The 25188-nt window shown below is 34.9% G+C and overlaps 1 long non-coding RNA gene across 1 annotated transcript in view; it reads right to left on the bottom strand.

The window, feature by feature from the left end:
- LOC138709495 (uncharacterized) overlaps positions 1 to 25188 on the bottom strand; it is a 233572-nt gene that overhangs the window by 125228 nt on the left and 83156 nt on the right. The window lies entirely within an intron of this gene.

Genomic DNA, 25188 nt, shown 5'->3' with positions numbered 1-25188 from the left:
CCGGCAGTCCTCCTTAGAAATCTCATTTCCGCAGTTGTTAGGCGTTGACCATCTGAGTTTCGGACAGTCCAGGCCTCACAATAAGTAAAAAATTAAATAAGTAAATAAAAAATAAATAAAAATAAATATATAAGTAAATAAATACATAAATAAAGAAATAAATAAGTAAATAAATACATAAATAAATAAGTAAATAATAAATAAATACATACATAAATAAATAAGTAAATAAGTAAATAAATAAATACGTAAATAAATGAATAAATGAATACCGGTAAATGAATAAATAAATAAATAAGTAAATAAATACATAAATAAGTAAATAAATAAATAAGTAAATAAATAAATACTTAAATAATTAATAAATAAATAAGTAAATAAGTAAATAAATAAATACGTAAATAAATAAATAAATACATGAATAAGTAAATAAGTAAATAAGTAAATAAATAAATAAATACATAACAGGTATATTTTTAAAAACCTTCATAAGTCGTAGTTTCGTGCTTGATTCTCAATAAAATATGTTTGAATTTTTTTTTTTTAAATTTTATTATATAATATTGGAAGTCAGAGATAAAATGGAGGGGGAAAGAAACCGGCCACCCTACCTCATTATCTCCCGATCTATTTGCCTTATAACTGATGCCAAGTTGGTATCACTTGTGAGGTTGAGACCTGTCTTCGGACAGTTGACTAAACAACAACAATTGGAAGTTAGTTTAATACACCTGGGAATTTTGTTTTATTTAATGTAAATGAAGTCGAAAGAGAAATTACGATTACATTTAACGATTTTGTAAGATATAGTAATATCGTAGTAGAGAGACATCAATGACAATGAAATAATCAAATTAAATTTCCATTTCTTAATAATTAAGTTAAATTTTTTAAGGGGTTAAGTACAGCTTACAGCAGTAAAATGTTTGGAAATATTCAATTTTTTTTTCTCATTACTGTATCTTGTACAATAATGAAAATTGGTATGTTTAAAACACTGTCCTTCTGCTATACGAAAAAAATATTTTTATGATTTAAAAAATATATTTATATATCGTGTTTTTCAAAATTCAAAATGGTAGCAGTTCAGTGTGCAGCGATGAAGCGTTTCCCTCAAAACTCAAACTTTTTAACTTTTTTATGTTCTCTTTCTTTTATTTTATTGCTGAAACTCATGTTTACAATATCATGCTCTTTCAACTACATTCCTTAATAAATAATATACCTATATATTTTTTTTATTTTGTGTTGGAAGAAAATACTGATATTTGACCATTTTTTAAAATGAATTTATTTTTTTTATCAGTATCAAAGGTAGAGAAGTGATTTTGCATTATATTGTAGATATGACGTGCATAAATACAAAAACTTCATCACAGAATGTTGGATATTTTTTTGAGTTATGAGGGAAACGCTTCATCACTGCACAGTCAACAGCCACCATTTTGAATTTTGAAAAAATACATATATATATATATATATATATATATATATATATATATATAATATTTTTTTAATCGTAAAAATATTTTTTTCATATAACAGGACAGTATTTTACACATACTAATTTTCATTATTGTACAAGACACAGTAATGGAGGAAAAAAATGTTGGATATTTCCAAAATTTTTCTGCTGTAAGCTGTACCTAACCCCTTAAAAGGAATTATATTATTTCGAAAGTTTCAGACGACATATATTTTTTGCTGAGAGAGAGAGAGAGAGAGAGAGAGAGAGAGAGAGAGAGAGAGAGAGAGAGAGAAGTAACTCGTCCGGCCTTAATTAAGGATGACCACGAGGATCCGGAAATTAATAGCAAATAAATATAATCAAATATGAATATTGTTATAACAATACAAAATGGCTTTTAAGGAACCCGAAGGTTCATTGCCGCCCTCACATAAGCCCGCCAGCGGTCCCTATCCTGTGCAAGATTAATCCAGTCTCTATCATCATACCCCACCTCCCTCAAATCCATTTTAATATTATCCTCCCATCTACGTCTCGGCCTCCCTAAAGGTATTTTTCCCTCCGGTCTCCCAACTAACACTCTATATGCATTTCTGGATTCGCCCATACGTGCTACATGCCCTGCCCATCTCAAACGTCTGGATTTAATGTTCCTAATTATGTCAGGTGAAGAATACAATGCATGCAGTTCTGTGTTGTGTAACTTTCTCCATTCTCCTGTAACTTCATCCCGCTTAGCCCCAAATATTTTCCTAAGCACCTTATTCTCAAACACCCTGAACCTATGTTCCTCTCTCAGAGTGAGAGTCCAAGTTTCACACCCATACAGAAGAACCGGTAATATAACTGTTTTATAACTTCTAACTTTCAGATTTTTGGACAGCAGACTGGATGATAAGAGCTTCTCAACCCAATAATAACACGCATTTCCCATATTTATTCTGCGTTTAATTTCCTCCCGAGTGTCATTTATATTTGTTACTGTTGCTCCAAGATATTTGAATTTTTCCACCTCTTCGAAGGATAAATCTCCAATTTTTATATTTCCATTTCGTACAATATTCTGGTCACGTGACATAATCATATACTTTGTCTTTTCGGAATTTACTTCCAAACCGATCGCTCTACTTGCTTCAAGTAAAATTTCCGTGTTTTCCCTAATCGTTTGTGTATTTTCTCCTAACATATTCACGTCATCCGCATAGACAAGAAGCTGATGTAACCCGTTCAATTCCAAACCCTGCCTGTTATCCTGAACTTTCCTAATGGCATATTCAAGCGCGAAGTTAAAAAGTAAAGGTGATAGTGCATCTCCCTGCTTTAGCCCGCAGTGAATTGGAAAAGCATCGGATAGAAACTGACCTATACGGACTCTGCTGTATGTTTCACTGAGACACATTTTAATTAATCGAACTAGTTTCTTGGGAATACCAAATTCAATAAGAATATCATATAATACTTCCCTCTTAACCGAGTCATATGCCTTTTTGAAATCTATGAATAACTGATGTACTGTACCCTTATACTCCCATTTTTTCTCCATTATCTGTCGAATACAAAAAATCTGATCAATATTCGATCTATTACGCCGAAAACCGCACTGATGATCCCCAATAATTTCATCTACGTACGGAGTTAATCTTCTCAAAAGAATATTGGACAAAATTTTGTACGACGTCAACAAAAGTGATATTCCTCGAAAGTTACCACAGTTGGTTTTGTCCCCCTTTTTAAAAATAGGTACAATTATGGACTCCTTCCATTGTTCTGGTACAATTTCCTTTTCCCAAATAGCAAGTACAAGTTTATAAATTTCGCTATATAATGCACTTCCACCCTCTTGTATTAATTCTGCTGGAATTTGATCGATACCTGGAGACTTGTACTTTTTCAGATTCTCTATCGCAATTTCGACTTCTGAAAGTGTGGGTTCGGGTATAAATGGCTCAGCAGTTTGTATTTCAATTTCGTCCCGATCATTTCTATTTGGCCTATGTACATTTAGTAATTGCGCAAAATATTTTTTCCATCTGTTTAGGACTGATGGAGAGTCTGCAAGCAAGTCACCATTCTCATCCTTGATCACGTTTACCCTTGGCTGATATCCGTTCTTAAATTCCTTTATACCCTTATATAAATCTCGAATGTTTTTATTCTTACTATTTGTTTCTACCTCATTCAGTTTTTCCTTCAAGTAACCTCTCTTTTTATTCCTAAGTGTACGACTTGCTTCCCGTCTTTCATTGAAATAATTATCTCTCTTCTCCTCAACTGGATCCTGTAAGAATTTCAATTTTGCCTGTTTCCTTCTTTCTACTACCATGCAACAATCTTCATCAAACCACGGTTTCTTTTTCTTAGTTTCATAATAACCTATGCTCTGCTCAGCTGCAATTTTGATACTATCTCTGATATTTTCCCACACGCTATTAACATCTAATTCTTTCTCAACTTCGTCGGAACTTTCTAAAGTGGCAAACCTATTCGAAATTTCGACCTGATAATTTTGCTTAGCTTCCTCGTCCTTTAATTTCAAAATATTGAATTTAGTAATATTAACTTGCTGCTCTACTCGCTTGGCTACTGATAATCTTTCTCTTAATTCTCCAATCACCAAATAATGGTCAGAATTACAGTCTGCACCCCTGAAAGTTCGAATATCTACTATACTAGTATGTCTCCGTTTATCTATCAAGATGTGATCTATTTGGTTGTGTGTCAATCCATCTGGAGAAGTCCAAGTATATTTATGTATATCCTTATGGGGGAATGTTGTACTTTTGACAATTACATTTTTCGATGTGGCAAAGTTGACTAATCTAACTCCATTGTCACTACTAATTGCGTGTAGGCTCTCTTTTCCAATAGTTGGTCTAAAAATATCCTCCAGTCCTACTTTAGCATTGAAATCCCCCAATAAAATTTTCATGTGATATCTAGGGAACTGATCAAAAGTATGTTCCAATTCCTCATAGAAGCTATTCTTTATATGGTCGTCTTTCTCTTCTGTAGGGGCGTGAGCATTTATAACTATGATGTCGCACCATCTAACCTTAAGTACTAAATATGATAACCTGTCACTGATAAATTCGACCTTTTTTACTGCTGATTTTATTCTTTTATGAACAAAGAATCCTGTTCCTAATTGGTGATTATTGTTTCCTTCCCCATAATACAACAAGTAATCTCCTATTTGTGATATGCCATTCCCATCTAACCTAACCTCTTGTACTCCTACGAAGTCTATTCTATATCTAGCTAGTTCTTTTGCTACTAATGTTACCCCTCCTGTTCTATAAAGACTAGTTACGTTCCAAGTGCCAAATCTCAAAACCTTATTCCTTTGCTGTGGTCGTGCCAGAGAATCAGTCCTATTCCGAGGCTTATTATAGGGATACGTAACAAGCTGTTTTTTACGGTGATGGGTTGTTAGCCCTTCGCCCAACCCCCAAGCTGGAGGACCACCCCTTATCGGCTGTCCACGACTGCTTATTCAATATATTCGCAGCTACCCTCCATATCTGGAGGCCGTCTCCTCTATCCGCAACCTGAGGACGCGCCATGCCGTGGTGATAGGGACCCACAATACATGGATTGTTGTAACAATAAAATGTAATAATTAAGCACCATTGATTATCAATTATAAAATAAAATCTTAGAAGATGACTATAAAATTATACTTATAAATAAAAGATTTTATTTAAAATTAGCATATCCTTAATTAAGGCCTTCTGAGTGGTATAAATGAAACTGTATAATCTGCAGGGAATCTTTAAGAATTTGCGAGATGATTTTTTGAATTTCAAAAGATGATATTGATAATTGTTTTAAAAAAGTATAGGTAAATTTTTATTACTTTATGTATTAACAATGTGATATACACAATCGTAATATTGACATGAGCCTAAATACATATTTAGTAATGTGTATTAGGCCTACTTATGAAGTCAGTGTAATCCGGAGCAATGCTATTGGAGCATTTTGATTTTTTATTTTTATTTTATTGGGTTATTTTACGACGTTGTATCAACATCTAGGTTATTTAGCGTCTGAATGGAAACGAGTCCGGGGTCCAGCACCGAAAGTTACCTAGCATTTGCTCGTATTGGTTGAGGGAAAACCCCGGAAAAACCTCAACCAGGTAACTTGCCCCGACCGGGATTCGAACCCGGGCCGCCTGGTTTCGCGGCCAGACGCGCTGACCGTTACTCCACAGGTGTGGACTGGAGCATTTTGATTTTCTACAGAAATCGACATCGGAATATTTTAAGAAATCATTTTACTTTCAGTGTGAATAATTACAGCAATCCCCTAACGCTGCGATAGCGGCACATTTAGAGAGGAAGAAGAAGAAGAAGAAGAAGAAGAAGAAGAAGAAGAAGAAGAAGAAGAAGAAAAAGAATAAGTGTAGAATTTCAGCTATATAGGCCTATAGACATTTTTAAACGGTGTGTCTGTTTCTTGGGCTAAAAGTTTTTAAATTACCTTACTATTAGATAGTATAGCGGTCTTTTCTTAACAAGTGGTTGTAACCAACTTAACATCATCTGCTATTCGAATTAGTCTGAAAAAGATAGGAAACAAATTTCAATGATGAGAGAATACGCCGAATTTAAAACGGCCATAGGTACTCTTGAACACAATAATTTAGTCCATAAACAAATGTCTCGATGCATTTCAATGTCTTTCCAGCAGCGTAGCTTCAGGCTTTTATACGAATGTCCAGCTGACTTTCCATATGCTAGTAGGTACCTTAATAACAAAGCGAAACATAATAATGTATGTTACTCAACGAACACTTTTCTGACACATAAAGAAAAATATTTAATTAGATTTAAGACAATTCATTACTCGATATATTTCAATTACATTGATATCACAGTCCAGAAATGTTGACAGTTTTTGTCGCATAAGCGGAAATCCCTTCTTAGGAAGTTTGAAACTTGATGAAGAACACGTTACTTCATTTTACGATATAATTAAAGGAAGAATAAAGAAAAAAAAAAACATTACGATGTTTTGATTTGTCGATTGTAAAACTTTTCATTCATCGCTGCCATGTCGTCAAATACAATATTTAAAATTTAAATTATGGTTTATTTAACGACGCTCGCAACTGCCGAGGTTATATCAGCGTCACCGGTGTGCCGGGATTTTGTTCCGCACGAGTTCTTTTACATGCCACTAAATCTACTGACATGAGCCTGTAGCATTTAAACACACTTAAATGCCATCGACCTGGGCGGGATCGAACCCGCAACCTCGGACACAGAAGGTTAGCGCTATACTAACTGCGCCATTCAGGGCGACTACAATATTGTGGATTGACTAAAACCGACTGTATATGTTTTATGTGTTCAATTTCTACTTACACGCAAAAAAAAAAAATAAAAAAAAAATAAAATAAAAAAAAAATAAAAAAAAAATAAACAGTATCGGTGTAGCCTATATAATATTCAAAGCTATTTACATTAAAGAAATTAAACATCATGTAGTCTTACAGAAATATGTGTCTGCCGAAAAACTTTAAAGAAACATTAGGGTTTCAGGAAATGTACAGTACATTACTTGTTAAAATAACATAGAGCGTTAGCCAAGAAACAGATTTAGTTCAGGATTTTTCTATTACTGATCGAACGTGAATACCAAGAAAATTTTTACTTTATTTTAACTAGCTAGCTAGCGAGTACAAATTAAAATTATAGAATAAAAATGTTTCTAGCAACTACCGTAAGAGCTCGTGTACGGTGTATTCTTAGCCAATAATATAACATAAAATTTACAAGGACAGTTTACTAAATATAGCAATTAACTTAATTCAAAGCAATAAATAACATAAAAAGCAAAAAAAAAAAAAAAAAAAAAAAAAAAAGAAGAAGAAGAAAGAGAAAAAGAGAGAAGAACACATTTAATATAAACTGACAATCAGACAGAAGCCAGTGATATTCAATAAAAACATGAATATAGTCGACAGAAATAAAGGGTAAAAAAAAGTACACGCATTTGTTAATATTATATATCCTGAATAATTTTATAAATTTCTTTTTTAAAAGCTTCAATTTTAAAATATTTCAAATTTGGAAAATGATTTGTAATTTTATTATAAAGTTTTGGGTCGAAACTAGCACCAGGTTTAAGAGCTGCACTTGTATGACATTTAGGCTCAATTAATGGGAAAGTTGACTTTTGTCTGCGAGTACGATATTCATGTCGATTAGATTTATGTTTTATTTGATTTCTGTAGTAGTAATTTAGTAAACTATATCTATAAATTTCTTCAATAGTTAATAATTTAAAATCTGTATAAATTAAATTTGTTGGGTAATCCATATTTTTGGTCAGACAAATTTTTATTAATCTTCTGTGTAATAAAATTAATGGATTAAGTACAGATGATGCTACTAGAGTATACATTTCCTTTGGATCGAGCGTGGGAAAGTTTTGCGTTACATAGTATTGACAGATAACACAGGCCGAAGGGAGGCAAAGGTTAGTATATAGCTGACTTCCATTAAGTGCAGTTGAATTTAGTTCCTTGGCAATGCGGTATAAGTTATATTAGAACAGAAAATCTCTATTTTATGTTATGTGCAATATAAAGGTTGTCCCATAAGTCTGGACCCATAAGAGTAATTCATATTAGTCTACATTTCCTGCTGTTATAGGTAAACGATGCCACTGAGGAAGGAGGAACGAATAGGCTACAAGTTGTTTTGTTGGTGGAAACCCGTTTAAGTGAAGATGATTCTAATAGGCGAAGTGAATGGGCAGAAGGTTAGTGCGAAAATAATTAGATTTTCCATCACACATTCTGTTATGTGATGAAGCAGTTTACGGGGAAGTCAACCTTCAGAACACCCGATACCGGTCACCACAAAATCCTCGTTGATTCATTCCTTCAAACGATCAAGGAAGTGACAAGGAACTTACGATTTTCCTTTCGTCTCTAAAATAAAGTTGATGTTTATAGTACGGCAAAAAAAGGAACGAAGTCGGGAAGTTAGTGCGTTTCTTCACCGTTTGAGTATCTAAGAGGTTATAATGGTTTAATATATCTTGCATTCACGATCTTAAAGTCAACCAATGTGTGTTTCTTATGAATCATGAATTACAGAGACATCATTTTATTTTTACTTCAATTTTTATTGTACCTGAGTTTTTGAATGTACTTCACTCCCACCCCTTCTACTAATGAAGTTCAACCGTCCTCCACACGGATCCAAGACCGCATATACAGTCATAGTAGCCTTACGGTCATAGTAAACAGTACGTTCCAGAAATATGTTCGCGTTTTCCACTGACGAAAGACGTTCAATATTGAATCATTTTCGCACAGGCACTGTCGTCCATATGCCTACGTCGCATCCCGGTTTCCCCCACCTGCTTCTATTCGCCTCTCTGTAAAGGCTAGTGCTGGGCTGTCTTAGCTCTTTTCTGGGAACATTTATTTCTGTTGGGAATTGGATGTCTAAGTAATATGATACCCATGCAATTGTTTAAAATAACTTAAATAAAAGTACCTCGTTAAGTAATTAATTGTCACATGAGTTCTCCCCTTTCTACGACCCTGCGACATAACCATTTGGAAGGACAGTAGATAGCATGTCTGAGTAATTTTTTCTTTTCGGATCGGGCAGAAGTGAAGATTGAATTTACACTACGTAAGGTACTCTTTTATAGAGTAGGTACAAAATTATTTCAACATGAGTTACTGATACGAAGTACGAACCTGATAATTGGAATTACGTACAATAGTTTATAGTGCGATAATATGCACATTACAACTGAAGCCTGTATCGAAATGAACAGCCACCATTTTCAAAAATGTGTTCAAATATCCATATGATGATTATTTTTCAATTTAACTTCATTCTCTGTAGTGTACGCTAATGTGCTGTAGACAGTATAATATACAGTGCATAGTGAATACGTCCGCATGGACAGCTCAGTTCGTGAGTAAAAACACTGTTAATACAGAACTGTATTTTGATTAAACAAAAACCTAATGAAAATTATCAAACTCAAAAGCGTGATATTTCCTAGTTTACGTAAATGGATGAACTACTTTTCTTCCCTCCTATATCTAGTAAAGGATTTGTTTGTATATTACTTCAGTATCATCGAACTCCAGTCGTGGAAGGGGTAGCAAACGGTGTTTCCGGTTCTCATTCGTTGATCCAAAGGTATAGCCAGGTTAATATTATAAATGTTAGTAAAAATAAAATGATGTCCCTGTACGAGCTCGAAAGAGGTTAAATATGTTTGTTCACATTCAAAATATTATTTTGGGATTTTGTGCCTCAAAACATAGAAAACACACGTATGTTCTACAATGGCTGTCCAGGCCATAACAAAAATAAAATATTTCTGACTTCAATGAAGATTCACTTCTATAAAATACTATTTTACTAAAGGAGGCCATTCATCTCTCTCCTGTGATTGGGATTTTGGAGTCTTAAAAATGTACCAAAAAGGACAAATTTGGTGTATATAATGGAAAAATATTTAGAAAAAAACATTAAAAAACACGCGAAATACATGAGTAAATGTTCGTTTTCCTCCTCAAAAGTACTATTCTCGGAGTATATCCAATGAACAGATTATTGTCAATCTTCAATAAGTAGGCCTAGTAGAAAGCTGTTTCTGTATAAACACGTAGGTCTAAGTATATCATCGACGGGACTGAAAAGGAGATATATATATATATATATTGCTAGTCATGCCAGAGGAAGCCATAATGTAAGTTATAACTACGATAACAAGGTGTTCAGGTATTTCCATTCTAGCCTGAAATAAGGACTGTATTCACACGTACCTAATCAAGAAAGGTTACCAACAGGGATAATGGTTAACCGACTGGAAACAGTTGTCGCCTATCCAGAGATAATTCCATCACGATTTCTACGTAACGAGTCACATGCAATATCCTCAGGCTCCTCGAAAAGGAAAATTTAAAACGAAATGCAGGGTGTAGACAAGTGAGAGGTGTTTGAGGAAAGCTGGTTACAGCAAAGCACCATTGATTATTGCTATCTCAAAATCCGACATTATTCTTTTTGGTGTCGTAAACTACATGCCAGAATATTAAACTGTTCTCGTAACCTCTTGAAAAACCTTAATATCATAAATAATCTTCCAGTCTTTGAAGATAAGAAAGCAAATACGAAAGGTAAATAGCACTTTAATATAATTTTTTTCTCTTCAAATAACGCTTACTGCTTTATTGTCAGTTGGATCTTCAGATTTGTAGCCTACGTACGGCAAAATAAACGTTGAACAATTCATATAATACAGCGAGCACTGAGTTATTTACGGTACTGAAAACATGACATTTCTCGATTTATGCGAGTTACATTACAATAATGTGAACATCAGAGCTCTGCTGAGAGTGTCCATTAAATAATTATGAGTAAGAAATAATGTTGTTTCAAAAGACTACATTTACCGAAAACTCTACTTTTATTTCATTTGTAGACTAATAGTCTTACTAATAAACTGTGTATAGTTTTTATACTAGACTTATGCAGAGTTGATACAGAAAACGTTACTAATAAACAGTGAATAAGCGATGGATGTATAAACAGGCTGTAACTACACAATGGGAATTGCTTTGCAGTAGTTCTATACACGAAACCCCGTGTTTAAGTGTTGTATATAGCGAAAAAATGGCCTCCCCTCTAACAGCTGTTCCATATCGACTGTCATTTTATGATGGTGGTTGCCTGGTAACCACAGAAGAACAACCAAAGACCACAGGATAATTAGAATAATATTGCTGTAGTTTGTACTCTTTGACCAAAATGTAGTGCGGTAATCGATTAGAACCAGTTGTACTATCGATATTTAACACACCACACTAGAGCGCTCTACCGGATCCAATAGAGAACCTCAGATATTCTATTACCTTTCGTAACGAAGTAATGACGAAACTATGACGTAGCTGTGTAACAGTCATACTGTTATACACGACGTATGTAGTGATTATTAGTAAGGAATTTACACACGGCGTATAAACGAGCTACTCATTGTATAAGTATAAGACAGTTAAACATTTGAATATAGAGTATTTATTAGTAAGACCGTTACTAAATAGTAACCTACATCGTTGTGCACCTCATAGTTCTTTATATACATTTCACATATCTTACTTGGAGAATTTAGTGAAGAATAGCTTCCAGAATATGGGAGTGGTGATGGTAGGAGGAAGAAGAATAAAGTGTGTAACATTTACTGATTACATGGTGTTGTTAGCAGAAGAGGAGACGATACAAAGGGTTATAATACTGAAGCTAAATGGCAGCTGTGAGCAGTATGGTATCAAAATAAATGCAAATAAGACAAAGACCATGGTTGTCGGAAGAAAAATAAAGAAGATAAACGTGTGAATATTAAATGAGGTAGTAGAGAAAATGGACGGCTTCAAATAGACTAGTCTACTTGAGGAGGATAGCAATGGCCAAGGGAGCTTTTTAATAGAAAAAGGAGCATCTTCTGCAGACCTCCGGAAAAAGAAGTAAGGAAGAGACTAGTGAAATGCTTTGTGTGGAGTATGGCAGTGTGCGAAGCAGAAACATGGACATACAACGAAATTAAGAGAGGCGACTAGAAGCATTTGAAATATGGATATGGAGAAGAATGGAATGTGTGAAATTAACAGACAGAATAAGAAACGCAGCTGTGTTAGAAAGAGTGGGTGAAGAAAGAATGATAATGAAACTGATCAGGAAGAGGAAAAGGAATTGGTTGGGTCACTGGCTAAGAAGAAACTGCCTACTGAAGGGTGTAATGGAAGGAATGGTGAACGGGAGAAGAGTTGGAGCAGAAGAAGATATCAAATGATAGACGACATTAAGATACATGGATCATATTCTGAGACCAAGACAAAGCAGAAAATAGCTAGGCCTATATACATTTAAGAAATTACATGCTTTACTCACTGTAGGCTTACCAGAAATTTCCTTAAATGCAATAACAAGGAATATTGCACTTGCGTTATATAAAAAAACATAAATCTATACTAATAATAAATCTGTAGCCGAAATTTTTCTGGTAATTATCGATTTTCCAAAAATAATTGGTCCTAACATATATAATTAACCACCCTGAAACCGAAAATCGCATTTTTGAAATTTTTGTTTGTATGTCTGTCTGTATGTTTGTTACCTTTTCACGCGATAATGGCTGAACCGATTTATGTGAAAATTGGAATATAAATTAAGTTCGTTGTAACTTAGATTTTAGGCTATATGGCATTCAAAATACTTTATTTAAAAGGGGGGTTATAAGGGGGCCTGAATTAAATCGAAATATTTCGCTTATTATTGATTTTTGTGAAAAATGTTCCATAACAAAAGTTTCTTTAAAAATGATTTCCGACAAGTTTTATTCTTTACAAAATTTTGATAGGACTAATATTTAATGAGATAAATGACTGTTAAAATTAAAATAACGCCATCTAAAACGGTGCAATGAATTAAGAACAAATGACTTCGTCTATAAGAGGCCTTGGACAACAACAATCGAAACAGGGGCCTCGGACATCAACAATCGAAAGCTATTAAACATAGCCTACAGAGAATGTTTCTGTGCTTGTATGAAGTAATATCAGAAGCTAAATTAACCGATTTGTATAATTAATTATTATTTCACCATTCGAAAGTGTAGTTTCTCTAGATGGACATAATGCTCTAATGTTATTACAGTAACGTCTGAGTAAATCGAGGACAGGTAAGATTAAAATAGCTTCTTATGCACAGAAAATTTGATAGGCTATTTTGTACATTAGTTTTCTGTATTTCTTAAAATAATATTTATGTACACTCATTTTAATCTCAGAGAATTAACGAACAACGAGAGTGTATTGATAAAGTATGCAGTAATAGTACGTTAGCTTAGCAATCCATTATTTTATAATTCAAATTTTAACTATGCTCAATTGAATCGTGTTAAAATACATAAAATATATATGCAATAAATGCAATGCAAAAAAAAATTGGGTAATGAGCGAAGCAGATTATCTTGCGCTGTTGTAAAAGTTGTTCCCTGGATCAAACGTCCTATATTAATTATGTAATTACTTTTTATTTATTTCTAACAAGTGCAGCGGAGCGCACGGGTACGGCTAGTAAATAATAATCATAATATTGTTCTACAATGATTACCACATCACTTCTGATATTGTGAATATCAAGCGAGGAATTTCGACATTGGCTGTTTATTTAGTTTAACGAGAACTTTAATTGTTATGTTAACTTTTCACAGTGAACAGTAAAATTAATACAACTAAAGAATATAAACAACCGAAATGCTCTACAGCAATTCCGTGCTGGCCTGAACTCGGCGTCGGTCCGAATTAATAATAATAATAATAATAATAATGATTTATTTTAGCTGGCAGAGTTAAGGCCGTAAGGCCTTCTCTTCCACACAACCAGCAAAAAGTGTATATACATATGCATGAACTTACAAAGAATTCAACTACAAAGAATTCAACTATATTATTCAATTATATTTGAGGAATTCGTAAATTATATCCATAGTGCAAATCAAGATTTCAGGTATAACTCCCTGTAAAGTTGATTTGAATAATTTCGAGGGAAAAATTGTTCCGGAGCCGGGTATCGAACCCGGGACCTTGGTACGTTAAACCAAAGGTCCCGGGTTCGATACCCGGCTCCGGAACAATTTTTCCCTCGAAATTATATCCATAGTATCTATATTGTAGAGCAATTTTGACAACTTATTCAGATGTACGAGATAAATTATGCCCTGCGTACTTCAAGGACTACCCTTTAAAGAAATTCATAAATATGACACAATTTTGGTGCAACTGCCAACTTACAAGCAAACATTCTGATGGGGGCAGATAAAATAAGTTATTTTTTTCTTCCACCATGTCAATAATGTCAAAATAAGTGCTTATTATTTTTATTTAAGTAGTTTATTTTACGACGCTGTATCAACATCATAGGTTATTTAGCGTCTGAATGAGATGAAGGTGATAATGCCGGTGAAATGAGTCCGAGGTCCAGCACCGAAAGTTACCCAGCATTTGCTCAAATTGGGTTGAGGGAAAACCCCGGAAAAAACCTCAACCGGGTAACTTGCCTCGACCGGGATTCGAACCCGGGCCACCTGGTTTCGCGGCCAGATGCGAACAAGTGCTTATACAAATTTTGGTCACTCGAGTGCAATTACGAGGGCCGTCCAGAAAGTAAGTTTCCCTGGGCCGTTTACAAAAAGAAAATACAAGTTTATGGAAAGATTTATTGGAACAGATACAGCAATTGTTTGGCTATTTTTCAACACATTCCCCGCCTGAATTAAGACATTTGCCATTCCATGGAATCGACTTTTGTTATACCTTTGTGATAGTTATCCCTGAGATCGGAACCAGTGTGTGACAATTGTTTACACCTCTCTGTTGATCCCATGGTAAGACAAATGTCACAGTTCCGGTGGGAAATATGTTGAAAAATAGCTCAACAATTTCTGTATCTGTCCCAATAAATCTCTCCATGAAATTGTGTTTTCTTTCTGTACACGGCCCCAGAAAATCATACTTTGTGGACGGTTCTCGTGATTGCGTTCGAGTGGCTAAAATTTGTATAAGCACTTGTTTAGACTATTAACATGGTGTAAAAAAAAACTTCACCTGCCCCCATGAGAATGTTTGGTTGTTAGTTACAGCGGAGAATTACTTGCTTCGTAATGCGCGATGAAGACTACATATACGGGCACTTCACGTTTCTCTATACACTTTTAGTTTCACAAAAAATAGACAAATAAACTTACCACATATGTTTACAACAATCAATTTGATGGACTACCACTATCGTTCTCTGAGTAATATATTCAGATGGCATAATCAATGCGTTTTATACTAATGGATACCTGAGGAATTGCACTTGTGTAATAGCTAAAACGAACAAGATGGAAGGATAAGAGAGACAGATATATTTTACATTTCAACTAATGGCATATGTACGAAATTGTTCTGCATGTATGCAATTGAGTTTTAAAGTGCTGATGATATGGTTTCAAGTGCCGAAGGATGCAATTCAGTGTTATTACTCTGCGACTTTCTCTACTTGACCTCGTCTTCTTATGGGCAGGTGCTCATTTCTTCGTTTCTACAGAGGCAAAATATCTATGATAATTATAACGATAGTTTTAAGATGATAATGCGCTGATTGAAGAGTTTTCATCTACAAACTATTCAACAACATGGAATTGGTAGTTCAGAGCATCCTGTTGATTGGAATCAGTAGCAAGGAAGTAATTATATTTGTATGTAAAAAAGGTTTCCTAGTAGAATTATTATTTTCATCATCATGACGTTCACGATGATTTAACGGTTAGAACCCTGGTAGTTCGATCGAAAGATCGTGGGTTCAAATATAACCGAGAACGATGGATTTTTAAAGTGATAAAATTTTGAGGGAGGAACGTAAAGCAGACACACACGTGTCGTAGATTTATGGCACGCAAAATAACGTCGTCTCTGATAGACCGCTTCATACAAAATTTGTTAACAGTTTCTCGTCCACGTTTTGTATCGATTCTGAACAACCTCTGTAGTTTGAATCGTCATTAAATAAAGTAATAGCATTGGCAGTATCAGTTTCAATTTTACCAATTTTATACCATCAATTCCCTATATTTCGCCCTATGTATTTCAATAAATATGGCATGGTGCTCCATAATGGTCGTTGATATCAAATATGGTCCGAAGAATGTCTAATGTCAAAAGTTACTGTGTAATATTGCTGTAATTATAATTTAAGAAAACTATGCTTTTTATTCCCTAAATTATATTATTACCTAGCAAATTGGCTCAGAGGGTAGCGTTTCAGACTCGTATTCGGAAGGTCCCGGGTTCAAGCCCCGTGGTCGACCAATCTGACTGGGGTTTTTCATGGTTTCCCTCAGTCACAAAGGTAAATGCCGGATTGAAAATTTACATACCACGATTCAACACCGCTTAAATTATTGAGGGTTCGATCCCGGTCCAGGTCGATAACATTTAAGTGTTTTAAATGCGACAGGCTCATGTCAGTAGATTTACTGGCATGTGAAATAATTCCTGCGGGACAAAATTACGGCACACCAGCGGCGCTGATATAACCTCTGCAGTTGTGAGCGTCGTTACCTGTCATATTTTTTATATGACACGTATTAAATGAGTAAAACTTGGCAAAAAAAAATAAAACTTAATTCTAAACAAATTTAGTTCCTAAATATTTCATAGTACTCACTAATATCGCGAAAACAATAATTAATGAAAAAGTCTTTCAGAGCTAATTTAAAACTACTGGGTGTTCAGTTCAAAGTGTGTCATGGCTCGCTGTATGCCGTCATGTCAATCTTCTACACTTCCGCAGAGGCGTATTACCTATGTGCGAGAGAAGTTGCCTAGCAAGTACGGCGTTCATTCTGAAAAGTAGCCTACTTACCGATACGTACGGTGACGCCGGTAGTGGCAGGAATGTGAACTGTTTCGAAACTTGTACTGAGGTGAGTTTTTTTTCTTACTGTCGAGATATGGGGAGAGGGTTAAGAAGATTACTTACGTATTTGTTGACATTAAGTTCGACGGTCAACATGGACACGGAGCATTTGATTTGTGTTGTGGAATGTTGCCGTACGCAACCGATGATAACAAATACCCTGTGTACGACTTGACTTCGCAAAACACAGTTCGAAAGAGGTTATGGTAGCACACAGACCGTACAGACCGCCATCTGTTGTTACGACGTTCAAATTATACCGTACACGTTCTCCAGTTCAGATTGAACGCCTTGATTAATAGACAACTGCTCTGACATAAAAGCTGAAACTCGCTTCAAATCGCTGACTCATCAACAGTGACGTCATGACACACTTTGAAATGAACACCCAGTACTTGTTTCAAGATTCCTGTGATTAGACAATACTTTGATGAGTTTGATTTCCATTTCCTGACAATTGTTTTTAGTTTGCAGAAATTAGGCCTAAAATTATTTTTGTTTCTGGTGCTGTTTCACACCCATTATAGAATTAGTTGCGTGTCCATTGTGATCCTCGGTTAAATCGGTTCCACCAACCGACGCACCACGCAGTCAAATCCCCGCTAGGGAGGGATTCCTGTGCTCTGGTCCGGGCTCGGTTCCTCTCTGCGAGTCTGAATAATGCAGAATGTAGCACACAGCCATTCACCAGTCTTTGGAGAAACCACGAATGGCACCCGCTAGCCACTGGTGTGGCTCATTCGGTTAAAGGCTGGTTCACAATAAACCGGGAACGAGAACCAGAATGAAAACGAGAAGCAGAGGATGTGAATACGAACATTTTTGATTCACAATAAACCGAGAACGTAGACGACTATGCATATCGATAACGATATGTAAAGTCGATATTACGCATTCTGATGTTATTTGTGTATAATTGATCAATGGCGTTCTCTCATGAGTACAAGGCAGCCAACATAAACACAGGTTAACCAACTTCGAAATTTCATCTGAAACATTTCATTAAGTACTGTACTATAAATATGCCCATGCATCTTTATTATCACAACCTATTTTAAGTCTACCATAACGTAAAATAATTATAGAAGAAACATTTGTAATAGAACAAAAATGAACACAACAGTAGTTATTAAATTGAAGCATGAGTGTGTAATACAACCAATACAGTAATAAAATATGATTCACTTACGAACGGTGTTCAAAGACGCAGCTATTGAAAGCCACGTATTCTCCTTCATTTTCTCATCTTTATACGAGGCGCGCCGCTTATCGTAAACGTGAGGATTTTCCTCAACACTCACTATTAGAATCTCATCAAATAAAACTTGCTCCATGACGCATAGCACAGAACAAAATAATGCATAGGTTATGTCACGGTCTTCTTGCTACAAAATATACGACGACAAAATAGCTTTTAGATGTCAATAGAATGAATCTAGTGGGATGTGATCGGAAACGTGAACGCCAAAGTTGACACTTGGCCAACTCTCAGTTCCCGATCCCAGGCTCCGGCAAGCTTTCGTCAATTGTGAATGCTCACATTTAAATGTACACATTTTAACAATTTTACCGTTTTCGTTTTCGTTCCGATTCTCCTTTCCGGTTTATTGTGAACCAGCCTTAAGGCGCTTGCCTGCCGGTCTGAAGTTGCGCTCGGGTACGGGTTCGATCCCCGCTTGGGCTGATTACCTGGTTGGGTTTTTTCCGAGGTTTTCCCCAACCGTAAGGTGAATACCAGGTGATCTATGCCGAATCCTCGGCCTCATCTCGCCAAATACCATCTCGCTATCACCAATCTCATCGACGCTAAATAACCTCGTAGTTGATACAGCGTCGTTAAATAACTAAAAAAAAGTACCCGCTATGGTGGACGGCTGATCCGAAGCCAGACAAACGCAAGTAGATGCCTCTTTCTTGCAACGGGGATGGTAATAAAAAGGACACCCTACCCCATTATCTCCTGACCTAGTTGCCTCATAAGTGGTGCCATTTTGGTATCACTTGTGGGGTTCAGATCTGTCTTCGGACAGTTAACTAAACAACAGTCACAGTCGGAACCAGTGATAAACCTATCAGTGTCAAAATCACAGGTTTTCAAACATGCAAGAATGAACCACCAATTACCTCAGACTCATATTGTCAGCATGTTGCATGTTAACCCTTAAATTGGCAAAACTTCATTTCTCACACTAATTTATTAAACCTTGTCGGACTGTAAAGAAAACAACTATCGCAATGTCCATATTTTATATGTCGTAGGCTACAATATCATAGTATTGTGAAATTTTAATTTTCCTATCAATTTTTTTCTATTGTTCTATTAAAATTATAGCATACTAGTGGCTTGTGCAGCAAATGCTGCAAACTATGCCCATAAGAAATTCAAAGAAAAATTATTCAGATTTATTTTCAACTAGCTGTACCCGTGCGCTCCGCTGCACCTATTAGAAATAAATATAAAATAATTACATAATTAAAATGGAACATTGGGTCCAGGGAACATTTGTATTTGATAGAAGAATAAATCGTTTAATATGTTACTTAATTTAAATTCTATTTAAATAATTAAAATGCTATCATTTTGGTCCAGAGACCACTCATTTGGTGCAAAGATAATTCGTTTAACATTTTTCTAAATTAGTCTTGAATGCATCCTTTAATAAATCACTCCAAATTAATAGAGTTGATTGTGTACGAAGATCATTTTTATGTTAACCTTACTGTACATCTTTTTTTTTTTGTTAAGTTTATTTTATTCACGCCTTAACATCTGTGGTCATGTCGCGTGTTTAGAATGTGTGGGTATATCAATAGGCCGTTTTTACTCTTGTTAGGTTCATGTTTCTATTGTGTGTTGTAGATGGCTTGTGTTCATGTAACTGATTATAGACTTTGATTAATGTTTTTTGTTATTGGTAATTGAGGCGGTGATGAATAATGGCATGTATCTTTCCAATCCGGCATTTGTCTATATGACTAAGGGAAATCATGAAAGACCCCAGTCAGATTGGTCGGCCACAGGGTTTGAACCCGGGACCCCCGAATGCGTGTCTCAAATGCTACCGCCTGAGCCAACTCGCTCGGTTGTATATCATTGTTTATGCAAATAAAAGAGGTACCCTACATAAATATTATTTTAAGAAACACAGAAAACGAATGTGGATAAATTATGAGGGCAGTAACGCCATTTCACGACACCTTTTAAAATAACTCAGCTCCAGTGATCTCTATGGTAAAATGAGTGTATAAAATTAGAGTATTTTATGTGGACCAAATAAAATTGCAATAATCAAGTTATACAATATTTCGACAAAATATCAAGCTTTCTGTGCGTACAGATTTCTTTTCAGCTTACCTCAGTCCTCATTTATAGCATTACATCCATCTAGAGAAACTACAAATTTCAAATCGTGAAGGTTAATTAGCTTCTGAGATTACTTCATACAAACACACAAAATATTCTCTGTATATTAATACTGATAAACGTCAAGGTCGCCTTAAATAGACGGAGTCATTTGTTCTGATTTCATTGTAGCCGTCGTCGTCGTTCCTGCAATAGCTCCTATGTCACATATCGATTTTCATATTTTTGCTGTATTAAATAACTTAAATAGTGATGCAGCAAATAATACAATCTACTATATATAACTTAATTATATTTCTTTCTTTCGAAAATGTAAGCATTCACGATCTCCTTTGCACTACTGCCATAGAATTAATAAATTTGTTTTTCTTCCTATTAAAAAATTTAATATTTTGCACATAGAAGTTACGGAACAACGACACTATAATCTGAGGCGGCGGTGGAAATGTATTGTTATTTTAAAACTCTTGTATATCTTTAAATATCAGTCCTATCAAAATTCTTTCCGGAATAAAACTTATCGGAAATCATTTTTAAAGAAACGTTCGTTATGTAACATTTTTCACAAAAATCAATAATAAGCTAGATATTTCGGTTTATTTAATTCAATCCCCCTTATAACCCCCCTTTTAAATAAAGTATTTTGAATGGCATATAGCCTAAAATCTAAATTACAACGAACTTAATTTATATTCCAATTTTCATCGAAATCTGGTCAGTCATTATCGCGTGAAAAGGTAACAAACATCCAGACAGACTTAAATATCAGTCCTATCAAAATTTTTCTTGGAATAAAACTTATCGGAAATCATTTTTAAAGAAACTGTTGTTATGTAACATTTTTCACAAAAATCAATAATAAGCGAGATATTTCGATCTATTTAATTCAGGCCCCCTCATAACCCCCCTTTTAAATAAAGTATTTTGAATGCCATATATCCTAAAATCTAAGTTACAACGAACGTAATTTATGTTCCAATTTTCATCGAAATCCGTTCAGCCATTATCGCGTGAAAAGGTAACAAACATCCAGACAGACGGACGGACAGACAGACAGACAGACAGACAGACAGACAGACAGACATACAAACAAAAATTTCAAAAACGCGATTTTCGGTTTCAGGATGATTAATTATACATGTTAACACCGATTATTTTTAGAAAAGCGAAAATTACCAGAAAAATTTCGCTTACAGATTTATTATTACCGGTAGTATAGATGAAGAATACCAGACATTTTGAAAGTTATTTCTTTCCATAATAATGAAACATACTGCCTCTGAATTTTTTTGCTTTCCAAATACTTTTCCTTGAACCTATCCGTTTTCAGTTCTTGAGTTTCAATGCGAAATCGCAAGTAACAATGTCAGGAAGATCAACTCCCATGTGGGAGTAATGCAGTAGCTATTTCAGGTCATTGCGGATTGTAGGTGAAAGTTTAGAAAATGTAAGGTTTGTCATGCTTTGAACAAAAGACTTAGCATCTTGGTATAGCTTCTGCATGTTTCGTGAACTACCCTGATATGTAGGGGGCAGAATCACTTTTTCCCACTAAGAGATCTTGCTGAGGTGATCAAGAGACAAAAAAATCTTGTAAGAATCTTATTTGGTCTTTTGGTCTTTTCTTAGGAATTGTCATTTTTGCGCTTTCTCTAGACAATACTTATCTACCAAATACTGCTGGATTAATTTGTGTAACAATGAATGTTATCCCGTATATCAGCGTTGTCAGACACAGCCTAAACGGAGCGGAGCGCTCCACTATAACTCGTTGCGTGCCCCGGTGCTTCCACAGACATAAGCAAGTTCACGCTCCGACTGGACGTCTCTAGCACCACAACCGGTTTCGGAGCTTACAACTCTGACACTACTGCCGTATATTTTCTGTAATATAGGCTGTTGTGAGGAATCTATTGCTGAGATGCGGAAAATGAGGCGAATGATATGTCAGAGTTGTAGAATCTTATATGCGCCCTAAATAAAATTGTCCATCGTAAATTGTTAGCAGTTTCAGTGTTTCCTATGTTGCTGGTTGCGGGAAATAAACTTACTCATCACGGTAGCAAGAAGTGAAATGGCCTGCTACTTTCCCTACAACAAAATATGCTTGGCAGCGATCACAAATAATCTAATCGATTAAACCAAAGAAATATGAAATTAATTTTGATGTAGTTTAAAGACGCAGCTAAAATAGGAAGCATGACTCAATTACTACCAAGGAAAATGACAGAATCAGACACATAAATATCTATATCACACCGCCATTAAATATATGAAAAAGACCCACACCACTTGATTAATAACTATAAAAGTATTTCATTTTTGTTACCGTACGTAAGTTTTATAGTTTTCAGAAACACACACACACACACACACACATATATATATATATATATATATATATATATATATATATATATATATATATATAGCCGTTACTCAGTAAATTATAGAAATGAAGATCTAATATAAAGTATTCTTTTTCTGCGTCTACTTACATAAAACACCAAAAGGTTTCACTTTCATATCATCAGTATAGAATTATGTCTTGCATTAACTATAATAATATTTCATTTTTAATAGTAATAATGTCATCAAACATTCTTAAGTTTTGTAGTTCTTAATATCAAATACACAGCTGTACTGGGAAAACTACAGACCAGAGAATCAGACCTGTAAATTATTTTTTATATGTATTGTTATCAAAAAATTGCAAGAATGAAGATCGACAGAATATTGACATTACGATGTGAAAGAATCTGAGCCATCTGAACTCTAAATATTTCAGCAGTCCTGTGCAATAGTCTATTGTTTATTGTAGTGTGTTTTGTTTTATTTTGAAATGCAATTAATTAGTTCTCAAAACTGACAAAAGGTGGATTTTGGAAAATAGGAAAATGATGTAGGAAATTTGACATTTCACTGAAAACTACTATTCTTCTGAAAAACTTTGGGTTCCAAGCTTCAAAATGAGGGGTCATTTATTAAAATGCGTTCAGCCGTTTTTCCGTAATTTCCATTACCAGTTCAAATTATATATATAGATAGCCTATTAACCTGTTTTATTCTATAGGATACTTTGTCAATTTAAGGGTTAGCTCCCGTCTGTAGGCATGCTGAACTCTCACTATACTCCGTGTGCTATGGTATTCCAATACACACCAACAACGTTTCTGTGGGTTCGCCATAACTCTCTAAATGCTGCAGAATGCACACTGAATTGAAATTTTAATATTCACACCATTTAATACAATTTACTTCTATCCAACAAAGCCACAAGGACAAGCGAATGAGCGGGAACTGCGTTTTTTTTTATAATGCCATCTATCGCTTTCCGCCAACAATTACAATTACACAGCCCCTGAAATTTTTTGAGCCGTTCTTTCTAATGACACCGTTATGAATTTCATTAATACTCATAGTTTCAAAATTACATCAGTTTATAGTCACGGAATGTTTCTGTGGTATTCTTATTGAATTTGGTATTCCCAAGAAACTAGTTCGATTAATTAAAATATATCTCAGTGAAACTTACAGCAGAGTTTGCATAGGTCAGTTTTTGTCAGATGCGTTTCCAATTCACTGTGGGCTAAAGCAAGGAGATGCACTATCACCTTTACTTATTAACTTTGCTCTAGAGTATGCCATTAGGAAAGTCCAAGATAACAGCACAGTCTACTATATACAGTCACGAAGCTTGAGTTTTGAGGGTGCTAGAAACAATAGACTGTAACGGTACCATTTTGCATTGCCTGTAATGAGGCGATATTAGCGGTCCTGGTGGTGAGCAACTATCTAATGTTTGCATATTTACTACGTATTGAGCTTCGCGACTGTATATACTAGACTGTGATAACAGAGAGGGTTTGGAATTGAACGGGTTACATCAGCTGCTTGTCTATGCGGATGACATGAATATGTTAGGAGAAAATCCACAAACGATTAGGGAAAACACGGGAATTTTACTGGAAGCTAGTAAAGAGATAGGTTTGGAAGTAAATCCCGAAAAGACAATGTATATGATTATGACTCGTGACGGGAATATTGTACGAAATGGAAATATAAAAATTGGAAATTTATCTTTTGAAGAGGTGGAGAAGTTCAAATATCTTGGAGCAACAATGGCAAATATAAATGATACTCGGGAGGAAATTAAACACAGAATAAATATGGGAAATGCTTGTTATTGTTCGGTTGAGAAGCTTTTATCATCCAGTCTGCTATCAAAAAATCTGAAAGTTAGAATTTATAAAACAGTTATATTACCGGTTGTTCTTTATGGTTGTGAAACTTGGACTCTCACTTTGAGAGAGGAACATAGGTTAAGGGTGTTTGAGAATAAGGTGCTTAGGAAAATATTTGGGGCTAAGAGGGATGAAGTTACAGGAGAATGGGGAAAGTTACACAACACAGAACTGCACGCATTGTATTCTTCACCTGACATAATTAGGAACATTAAATCGGGACGTTTGAGATGGGCAGGGCATGTAGCACGTATGGGCGAATCCAGAAATGCATATAGAGTGTTAGTTGGGAGGCCGGAGGGAAAAAAGACCTTTAGGGAGGCCGAGACGTAGCTGGGAAGATAATATTAAAATGGATTTGAGTATTTAGTTTTTTTTTGTAGTATTTATTTATTTAACCTGGTATCAGGGGATTACAGCTATAATAAGAAGAATAAAATTACAATTAGTATTAAATTTACAATTAAAATTACCAGAGGATTACAACTATAATAAGAAGAATAAAATTACAATTACTGTTAAATTTACAATTACAATTACAAATAAAATTACAATCAGTATTAATTTTACAATTGCAATTACCAGGGGATTACAACTATAATA

Source organism: Periplaneta americana, chromosome 1 (genome assembly GCF_040183065.1).
Source record: "Periplaneta americana isolate PAMFEO1 chromosome 1, P.americana_PAMFEO1_priV1, whole genome shotgun sequence".
In the NCBI taxonomy this organism is placed as follows: domain Eukaryota; kingdom Metazoa; phylum Arthropoda; class Insecta; order Blattodea; family Blattidae; genus Periplaneta; species Periplaneta americana.
The sequence above is the reverse complement of the archived record's forward strand: the minus strand, read 5'-3'. Positions and strand labels throughout refer to the sequence as shown.